Consider the following 11,506-nt stretch of genomic DNA (forward strand, 5'->3'; position numbering starts at 1 on the left):
GGGCTGGTCCCCTCCCACACTTGGCCCACGCAGCCTTCTGGGGCTGGTGGCCCCACTTGGTGGACCCCCGGGACCCTCCCGGTGGTCCCGGTACATTACCGATTTCACCCGAAACTTTTCCGGTGACCAAAACAGGACTTCCCATATATAAATCTCTACCTCCGGACCATTCCGGAACTCCTCGTGACGTCCGGGATCTCATCCGGGACTCCGAACAACATTCGGTAACCACGTACATACTTTCCCTATAACCCTAGCGTCATCGAACCTTAAGCGTGTAGACCCTACGGGTTCGGGAACCATGCAGACATGACCGAGACATTCTCCGGTCAATAACCAACAGCGGGATCTGGTTACCCATGTTGGCTCCCACATGTTCCACGATGATCTCATCGGATGAACCACGATGTCGGGGATTCAATCAATCCCGTATGAAATTCCCTTTGTCTAACGGTATGTTACTTGCCCGAGATTCGATCGTCGGTATCCCTATACCTTGTTCAATCTCGTTACCGGCAAGTCTCTTTACTCGTTCCGTAACTCACATCATCCCGTGATCAACTCCTTGGTCACATTGTGCACATTATGATGATGTCCTACCGAGTGGGCCCAGAGATACCTCTCCGTTTACACGGAGTGACAAATCCCAGTCTCGATTCGTGCCACCCCAACAGACACTTTCGGAGATACCTGTAGTGCACCTTTATAGTCACCCAGTTACGTTGTGACGTTTGGCACACCCAAAGCATTCCTATGGTATCCGGGAGTTGCACAATCTCATGGTCTAAGGAAATGATACTTGACATTAGAAAAGCTCTGAGCAAACGAACTACACGATCTTGTGCTAGGCTTCGGATTGGGTCTTGTCCATCACATCATTCTCCTAATGATGTGATCCCGTTATCAACGACATCCAATGTCCATGGTCAGGAAACCGCAACCATCTATTGATCAACGAGCTAGTCAACTAGAGGCTTACTAGGGACATGGTGTTGTCTATGTATCCACACATGTATCTGAGTTTCCTATCAATACAATTCTAGCATGGATAATAAACGATTATCATGAACAAGGAAATATAATAATAACAAATTTATTATTGCCTCTAGGGCATATTTCTAACATAAGCTCCTCTTGCTCTTCTATTGCCTAGCTTGATTTAGTTCCTCTCTTTTCAAAGTTAATATGATGTAATGTGTCACATATTCAGAAAGCTAATGTAGGGACACATATTTCAGAAAATAAGCAATATTAATAGAGCAGAATAAGAGGCTGGTGAAATGATGGTACTCTTCCAATGTCTAATTTTGTGGAGAAATAATGGCTGCAAGAACATCTAATCCAAAGTTTGATCCTGACAGAAAAGGCCGAGCAGTCTCCTTAAATCATTAGGCTTTGTGCCTATCAGTGTTACATCACATTTTTAAGACCAAGGAAATAACAACATTGTTTGTTTAACTCGTAGGTAGTAGAGCCTGGCAACAGGGAGAGACTCATAGCATTTTGTGAAGTTGCAGCGACACTGGATGGTTTGGCTGGTCCACAACACCGTCTCACATAATCTTGATTTTACATGGTGAATGTTCACTATTGCATCATGATGAACTTGTGCTTGCCCTCCTCAAACAAATTCTTCCTAATAAATTGCAAAAGTCCTAATGAAGAAAAATTATGTTCGTGTCCTTCTAAAACCATGTATGTACTGCTTGGCTTTGCAAGTTCCTCGCAGATTGTGCTTTTCATTCTTATGTAGCAATGCATCACTTCTCTAGGTGAAAAAATGATAGAAACAAAGGATCGGTTTAAATTTGGTGTCCTTTTATATCTTCTAGCCTTTATCATAAATTCTTCTTATCCAGTTGTTTTCTAATTTTGTTGGTCAGTCACAAAGCATTGCTTTTTCATCCACACAAAAAAAAACAAAGCATTGATATTTGTTTGCTTTACAATTTTTCAGGAGTAATGGAATGTTTATTGGCTGGTGGCGGCATGTTCAAGTATGGGAAATGATGAGCTCCTCTTTCTTTTTATTCCAGCTCTATGTTGTAGGTGAGCTGCGACCTTCTTCCCCACGTGTTCGTGATAATCAATTTGTTGGAAATATGCCCTAGAGGCAATAATAAAATGGTTATTATTGTATTTCCTTGTTCATGATAGTTGTCTGTTGTTCATGCTATAATTGTATTAACTGGAAACCGTAATACATGTGTGAATACATAGACCACAACATGTCCCTAGTAAGCCTCTAGTTGACTAGCACGTTGATCAATAGATGGTTATGGTTTCCTGACCATGGACATTGGATGTCATTGATAACGGGATCACATCATTAGGAGAATGATGTGATGGACAAGACCCAATCCTAAGCATAGCACAAGATCGTGTAGTTCGTTTGCTAGAGCTTTTCTAATGTCAAGTATCATTTCCTTAGACCATGAGATTGTGCAACTCCCGGATACTGTAGGAATGCTTTGGGTGTACCAAACGTCACAACGTAACTGGGTGGCTATAAAGGTGCACTACAGGTATCTCCGAAAGTGTCTGTTGGGTTGGCACGAATCGAGACTGGGATTTGTCACTCCGTATGACGGAGAGGTATCTCTGGGCCCACTCGGTAATGCATCATCATAATGAGCTCAATGTGACTAAGGAGTTAGCCACGGGATCATGCGTTATGGTATGAGTAAAGTGACTTGCCGGTAACGAGATTGAACAAGGTATTGGGATACCGACGATCGAATCTCGGGCAAGTAACGTACCGATTGACAAAGGGAATTGTATACGGGATTGATTGAATCCTCGACATCGTGGTTCATCCGATGAGATCATCGTGGAACATGTGGGAGCCAACATGGGTATCCAGATCCCGCCGTTGGTTATTGACCGGAGAGTCGTCTCGGTCATGTCTGCATGTGTCCCGAACCCGTAGGGTCTACACACTTAAGGTTCGGTGACGCTAGAGTTGTAGGGATATTAGTATGCGGTTAACCGAAAGTTGTTCGGAGTCCCGGATGAGATCCCGGACGTCACGAGGAGTTCCGGAATGGTCCGGAGGTAAAGATTTATATATGGGAAGTCCTATTTTGGCCACCGAAAAATGTTCGGGATTTTTCGGTATTGTACCGGGAAGGTTCTAGAAGGTTCCGAAGTGGGGCCCACCTGCATGGGGGGACCCACATGAACGTGGGTAGTGGGGGCAAGGCCCCACACCCCTGGTCAAGGCTCACCAAGATCCCACCTTAGAAGGAATAAGATCATATCCCGAAGGGATAAGATCAAGATCCCTAAAAAGGGGGGATAACAATCGGTGGGGAAGGGAAATGATGGGATTTCTTTTCCCCACCTTTGCCAACGCCCCAATGGACTTGGAGGGCAAGAAACCAGCCCCCTCCACCGCTATATATAGTGGGGAGGCGCATGGGAGTAGCACCCCAAGCCCTGGCGCCTCCCTCCCTCCCCTGACACCTCTTCCTCCCCGCTTGCGCTTGGCGAAGCCCTGCCGGGATCCCGCTACTTCCACCACCACCACGCCGTCGTGCTGCTGGATCTCCATCAACTTCTCCTCCCCCCTTGCTGGATCAAGAAGGAGGAGACGTCCCCGCTCTGTACGTGTGTTGAACGCAGAGGTGCCGTCCGTTCGGCGCTAGGATCATCGGTGATTTGGATCACGACGAGTACGACTCCATCAACCCCGTTCTCTTGAACGCTTCCGCACGCGATCTACAAGGGAATGTAGATGCACTCCCCTCTCTCTCGTTGCTAGATGATTCCATAGATTGATCTTGGTGATACGTAGAAAATTTTAAATTTCTGCTACGTTCCCCAACAGTGGCATCATGAGCTAGGTTTATGCGTAGATTCTATGCACGAGTAGAACACAAAGTAGTTGTGGGCGACGATTTGTTCAATTTGCTTACCATTACTAATCTTATCTTGATTCGGCGGCATTGTGGGATGAAGCGGCCCGGACCGACCTTACACGTACTCTTACGTGAGACAGGTTCCACCGACTGACATGCACTTGATGCATATGGTGGCTAGCGGGTGTCTGTCTCTCCCACTTTAGTCGGAACGGATTCGATGAAAAGGGTCCTTATGAAGGGTAAATAGCAATTGCCATATCACCGTTGTGGCTTTTGCGTAGTTAAGAAACGTTCTTGCTAGAAACCCATAGCAGCCACGTAAAACATGCAACAACAATTAGAGGACGTCTAACTTGTTTTTGCAGGGTATGCTATGTGATGTGATATGGCCAAAAGGATGTGATGAATGATATATGTGATGTATGAGATTGATCATGTTCTTGTAATAGGAATCACGACTTGCATGTCGATGAGTATGACAACCGGCAGGAGCCATAGGAGTTGTCTTAATTTATTGTATGACCTGCATGTCAATGAAAAACGCCATGTAATTACTTTACTTTATTGCTAACCGTTAGCCATAGTAGTAGAAGTAATAGTTGGCGAGACAACTTCATGAAGACACGATGATGGAGATCATGGTGTCATGCCGGTGACGAAGGTGATCATGCCGCGCCTCGAAGATGGAGATTAAAAGGCGCAAGATGATATTGGCCATATCATGTCACTTTATGATTTGCATGTGATGTTTGTCATGTTTACATCTTTTTTGCTTAGAACGACGGTAGCATAAATAAGATGATCCCTCACTAAAATTTCAAGAGATGTGTTCCCCCCTAACTGTGCACCGTTGTGAAGGTTCGTTGTTTTGAAGCACCACGTGATGATCGGGTGTGATAGATTCTAACGTTCGCATACAACGGGTGTTGACGAGCCTAGCATGTACAGACATGGCCTCAGAACACAAGCAAAACACTTAGGTTGACTTGACGAGCCTAGCATGTACAGACATGGCCTCGGAACACAAGAGACCGAAAGGTCGAACATGAGTCGTATAGTAGATACGATCAACATGGAGATGTTCACCGATGATGACTAGTCCGTCTCACGTGATGATCGGACACGGCCTAGTCGATTCGGATCATGTATCACTTAGATGACTAGAGAGATGTCTATCTAAGTGGGAGTTCATTAAATAATCAGATGAACTTAATTATCATGAACATAGTCAAAAGGTCTTTGCAAATAATGTCGTAGCTTACGCTTTAGTTCGACTAAGATATGTTCCTAGAGAAAATGTAGTTGAAAGTTGATAGTAGCAATTATGCGGACTGGGTCCGTAAACTGAGGATTGTCCTCATTGCTGCACAGAAGGCTTATGTCCTTAATGCACCGCTCGGTGTGCTGAACCTCGAGCGTCGTCTGTAGATGTTACGAAACATCTGACATACACGTTTTGATGACTACGTGATAGTTCAGTGTGTGATGCTAACGGTTTAAAATTGTGGCACCAAAGACGGTTTTGAAACGTCGCAGAACATATGAGATGTTCCAAAGACTGAAATTGGGATTTCAGACTAATGCCCACGTCAAGAGGTATGAGACCTCTGACAAGTTTCTTAAGCCTGCAAACTAAGGGAGAAAAGCTCAATCGTTGAGCATGTGGTCAGATTGTCTGAGTACTACAATCACTTGAATCGAGTGGGAGTTAATCTTCCAGATGAGATAGTGATGGTTCTCCATAGTCACTGCCACCAAGCTATTAGAGCTTCGTGATGAACTATAACATATCAGGGATAGACATGATGATCCTTGAGCAACTCGTAATGTTTGACACCGCGAAAGTAGAAATCAAGAAGGAGCATCAATTGTTGATGGTTAGTAAAACCACTAGTTTCTAGAAGGGCAAGGGCAAGAAGGGATACTTCATGAAACGGCAAATCAGTTGCTGCTCTAGTGAAGAAACCCAAGGTTGAACCCAAACCCGAGACTAAGTGCTTTTGAAATGAGGGAACGGTCACTGAAGCAGAACTACCCTAGATACTTCGTAGATGAGAAGGCTGGCAAGGTCGACATAAGTATATTGCATATACATTATATTAATGTGTACTTTACTAGTACTCCTAGTAGCACCAGGGTATTAGATACCGGTTCGGTTGCTAAGTGTTAGTAACTCGAAATAAAAGCTGCGGAATAAACGGAGACTAGCTAAAGGTGAGATGACGATATGTGTTGGAAGTGTTTCCAAGGTTGATGTGATCAAGCATCACATGCTCCCTCTACCATCGAGATTGGGGTTAAACCTGAATAATTATTATTTGGTGTTTGCGTTGAGCATAGACATGATTGGATTATGTTTATCGCAATACGGTTATTCATTAAAGGAGAATAATGGTTACTCTGTCTATTTGAATAATACCTTCAATGGTCTTGCACCTAAAATGAATGGTTTATTGGATCTCGATCGTAGTGATACACATGTTCATGCCAAAAGATATAAGATAGTAATGATAGTACCACATACTTGTGGCACTGCCACTTGAGTCATATTGGTATAAAACGCATGAAGAAACTCCATGTTGATGGATCTTGGGACTCACTCATTTTTGAAAAGATTGAGACATGCGAACCATGTCTATTAGTATATATGCATGAAGAAAGTCCATACAGATGGATCATTTTGACTCACTTGATTTTGAATCACTTGAGACATGCAAATCATACCACATGGGCAAGATGACTGAAAGGCCTCGTTTTCAGTAAGATGGAACAAGAGAGCAACTTGTTGGAAGTAATACATTTGATGTGTGCAGTCCAATGAGTGCTGACGCACGCAGTGGATATCGTTATGTTCTTACTTCACAGATGATTTGAGTAGATGCTGAGAATATTTACTTGATGAAACGCAAGTCTGAATTATTGAAAGGTTCAAGTAATTTCAGAGTGAAGTTGAAGATTGTCGTGACAAGAGGATAAAATGTCTGTGATATGATCATAGAGATGAATATCTGAGTTACGAGTTTGGCACACAATTAAGAAATTGTGGAAATTGTTTCACGACTAATACCGCCTGGAACACCATATTGTGATGGTGTGTCCGAACATCATAACTGCACCCTATTGGATATGGTGCATACCATGATGTCTCTTATCGAATTACCGCTATCATTTATGGGCTAGGCATTAGAGACAACCGCATTCACTTTAAATAGGGCACCACGCAATTCCATTGAGACGACACCGTATGAACTATGGTTTAGAGAAACCTAAGCTGTCATTTCTTAAAAGTTTGGGGCTGCGACGCTTATGTGAAAAAGTTTCAGGCTGATAAGCTCGAACCCAAAGCGGATAAATACATCTTCATAGAATACCCAAAACAGTTGGGTATTCCTCCTATTTTAGATCTGGAAGCAAAAGTGATTCTTTCTAGAAACGGGTCCTTTCTCGAGGAAAAGTTTCTCTCTAAAGAATTGAGTGGGAGGATGGTGGGGACTTGATGAGGTCATTGAACCGTCACTTCAACTAATGTGTAGCAGGGCACAGGAAGTTGTTCCTGTGGCACCTACACCAATTGAAGTGGAAGCTTATGATAGTGATCATGAAACTTCAGATCAAGTCACTACCAAACCTCATAGGACGACAAGGATGCGTACTACTTCAGAGTGGTACGTAATCCTGTCTTGGAAGTCATGTTGCTAGACAACAATGAACCTACGAGCTATGGAGAAGCGATGGTGGGCCTGGATTCTGACGAATGGCTCGAGGCCATAAAATCCGAGAGGATCCATGTATGAAAACAAAGTATAGACTTTGAAAGAACTACTTGATGGTCGTAAGGCTGTTGGGTACAGATGGATTTTAAAGGGAAGACAGACAATGATGGTAAGTGTCACCATTAAGAAAGCTCGATTTGTCGTTAAGATGTTTTCCGGCAAGTTCCAGGAGTTGACTGCGATGAGACTTTCTCACTCGTAGCGATGCTAAGAGTCTGTTAGAATTATATTAGCAGTTACTGCATTATTTATGAAATCTTGCAGATAGGATGTCAAAACATTGTTTCCTCGATGATTTTCTTGAGGAAAGGTTGTATGTGATACAACCAGAAGGTTTTGTCAATCCTGAAAGATGCTAACAAGTATGCAAAGCTCCAGCAATCCTTCTAAGGATTGGAGTAAGCATCTCGGAGTTGCAATGAACGCTTTGATGAGATGATCAAAGATTTTGGGTTTATACAAAGTTCATGAGAAACTTGTATTTCCAAAGAAGTGAGTGGGAGCACTATAGAATTTTTGATGAGTATATGTTGTTAACATATTGTTGATCAGAAATGATGTAGAATTTCTGGAAAGCATCCAGGGTTATTTGAAAAGTGTTTTTAATGGAAAACCTGGATTAAGCTACTTGAACATTGAGCATCAAGATCTATAAGGATAGATCAAAAACGCTTAATAGTACTTTCAAATGAATACATACCGTGACAAGATTTTGAAGGAGTTCAAAATAGATCAGCAAAGAAGGAGTTCTTGGCTGTGTTACAAGGTGTGAGTATTGAGTAAGACTCAAGACCTGACCACGGCAGAAGAAAGAGAAAGGACGAAGGTCGTCCCCTATGCTTTAGACGTAGGCTCTACAATATGCTATGCTGTGTACCGCACCTGAAGTGTGCCTTGCCATGAGTTAGTCAAGGGGTACAATAGTGATCCAGGAAGGGATCACATGACAGCGGTCGAACTTATCCTTAGTATCTAGTGGACTAAGGAATTTTCTCGATTATGGAGGTGGAAAGGGGGTTCGTCATAAAGGGTTACGTCAATGCAAACTTTGACACTAATCCGGATGACTCTGAGTAGTGAACCGGATTCGTATAGTAGAGCAGTTATTTGGAATAGCTCCAAGTAGCGCGTGGTAGCTGCATCTACAAGATGACATAGAGATTTGTAAAGCACACACGGATCTGAATGTTGCAGACCCGTTGACTAAAACCTCTCTCGTAAGCATAACATGATCAAACCCTAGAACTCATTGAGTGTTAATCGCATGGTGATGTGAACTAGATTATTGACTCTAGTAAACTCTTGGGTATTAGTCACATGGCGATGTGAACTTTGAGTGTTAATCACATGGTGATGTGAACTAGATTATTGACTCTAGTGCAAGTGGGAGACTGTTGGAAATATGCCCTAGAGGCAATAATAAAATGGTTATTATTGTATTTCCTTGTTCATGATAATTGTCTGTTGTTCATGCTATAATTGTATTAACTGGAAACCGTAATACATGTGTGAATACATAGACCACAACATGTCCCTAGTAAGCCTCTAGTTGACTAGCTCATTGATCAATAGATGGTTATGGTTTCCTGACCATGGACATTGGATGTCATTGATAACGGGATCACATCATTAGGAGAATGATGTGATGGACAAGACCCAATCCTAAGCATAGCACAAGATCGTGTAGTTCGTTTGCTAGAGCTTTTATAATCTCAAGTATCATTTCCTTAGACCATGAGATTGTGCAACTCCCGGATACCGTAGGAATGCTTTGGGTGTACCAAACGTCACAACGTAACTGGGTGGCTATAAAGGTGCACTACAGGTATCTCCGAAAGTGTCTGTTGGGTTGGCACGAATCGAGACTGGGATTTGTCACTCCGTATGACGGAGAGGTATCTCTGGGCCCACTCGGTAATGCATCATCATAATGAGCTCAATGTGACTAAGGAGTTAGCCACGGGATCATGCGTTACGGTACGAGTAAAGTGATTTGCCGGTAACGAGATTGAACAAGGTATTGGGATACCGACGATCGAATCTCGGGCAAGTAACGTACCGATTGACAAAGGAAATTGTATACGGGATTGATTGAATCCTCGACATCGTGGTTCATCCGATGAGATCATCGTGGAACATGTGGGAGCCAACATGGGTATCCAGATCCCGCTGTTGGTTATTGACCGGAGAGTCGTCTCGGTCATGTCTGCATGTGTCGGGTGGTAGGTGCGACATATGCCAACGGGTGGCTTATCATTGTGGGAGCCAGTAAGACGTCGCCGGTGCCTGGAAACGGGATGAGGCAAAGACATGCACGCCGGCGAATCTTACCCAGGTTCGGGGCTCTCCGTGGAGATAACGCCCCTAGTCCTGCTCTGCGGGTCTCCGCATGATCACTAGATCAAAATGAGTAGCTACAAACGCTCCTTGAGCTGTCGGGTTAGAGGGAGAAGAAGGGCAAGGCTAGCTCTCCTTTTCTCTCTATGTGGTGTGTGTATTTCTATGAGACCAACCCTTTGCATGGGTGCCCCGGGGGGTTTATATAGGCTTACCTCCCCAGGGGTACAATAGTAATCCGGCTGGGCACGGGTCCCAGCCGTCAGTGTCTATGTTCGCCGGCTTCTCCGCCGGCCATTGGGGCCCGCCGACTGGTGGGTCCTGCCAGCTACCTGCCTCTTGGTCAACAGGCCGGCCCCACTGCCTGGCGGTCTTGTCGGCGGCTGGTCACTGTTGCCTCGCCTCTGATGACGAGGGCTTTGTCGAGGTAAGCGTGGCTACAACGCCACCGCCTTGCGGGTTCTCACTGTAGCCTCACCTCGTCTTGTCTCCTTAATGAGGCTCGTGTTTCGAGGGAGGGAGGTAGCCGGCTATTGGGAGCCGGCCACGCCCCCGGCCGACTAGGGGAGGCCGGGCCGCCTTCGAGCGTCTCTCTGGCTAAAGGGGCCCGCCACCCGCGGGCCGTACTGGCGTCTGTCGTGGGTGACGTCGAGGTCAACATGGCTACAGTGCCGCGCCGGACGGGAGATGGCTGATCCGTACGGCGCCCTGTGGCCATGCCGGCTCCGGGATTCGGGGGTAGTGGGCCGCACTGCAGCCACGTCCCGTCTTATCACCGTTATATGGACGCAGTCTTGGTGGGTGCGGTCTTGGCCGGCTTCTGGGAGTCGGCATTCTTCAAGGCCGGCTTCTGGGAGTCGGTCCTCTTGGGGCCGGCTTCTTGGAGTCGGACATCTCGTAGCTTTCTTGGGGAATGTTTCTGACTGGGTCGCCTTCGGGAAGTCGGCCCTGGGGATAGCCGGCCCGGGGAAGGCGGCCCTATGCTTCGTATGCTTGAAGGCTTGAATGGCTTGATAATTTTTGAAGAGCTAGGGGGAGTCGGTTAGGCTACCTGTGGCCATTTACTTTGACAGTAGTCCCCGAAGCTGGTCGGGCTTCGAGGTTGAGTGGAGGTCGAGAAGCTCGGGCAGCTTCTTATCTTGACGAGCCGGCAGCTGGGAGCCGGCTTCGGTTGGGCGCGCCGTCTTGGCGAAATTTTTTAAAGTCGGAGGGCGGGAGTCTGCTGGCGCGCGCGCCGGGCTGCGGGCCAGCCACTCACCACCTGCAAACCACGTGGCATCCCTTGGTTGAAAAGCCTGCCAGCCCACGCGCGCGACAAGACGTTGCCGCAGGTCGGGGGCCCGCCACTCCTACGCCCGGGCCCAGGCGCGGATTCTCTGCGGCCCAAAGCCGCCCGCACGTCTTCCTGCGGCGGTTTCGGCACGTCTTTAGGGTGCAGTAATCGCGGGGCGTGGGGGAGTGGGTGCAGTTAATCCCACGTCCCACCCCACGCCTCGCCTCCTCGGCTTCGCCGCACGAAGCTATAAGTAGGGG

The sequence above is a fragment of the Triticum aestivum genome, chromosome 4D (genome assembly GCF_018294505.1).
Source record: "Triticum aestivum cultivar Chinese Spring chromosome 4D, IWGSC CS RefSeq v2.1, whole genome shotgun sequence".
Taxonomy (NCBI): Eukaryota; Viridiplantae; Streptophyta; class Magnoliopsida; order Poales; family Poaceae; genus Triticum; species Triticum aestivum.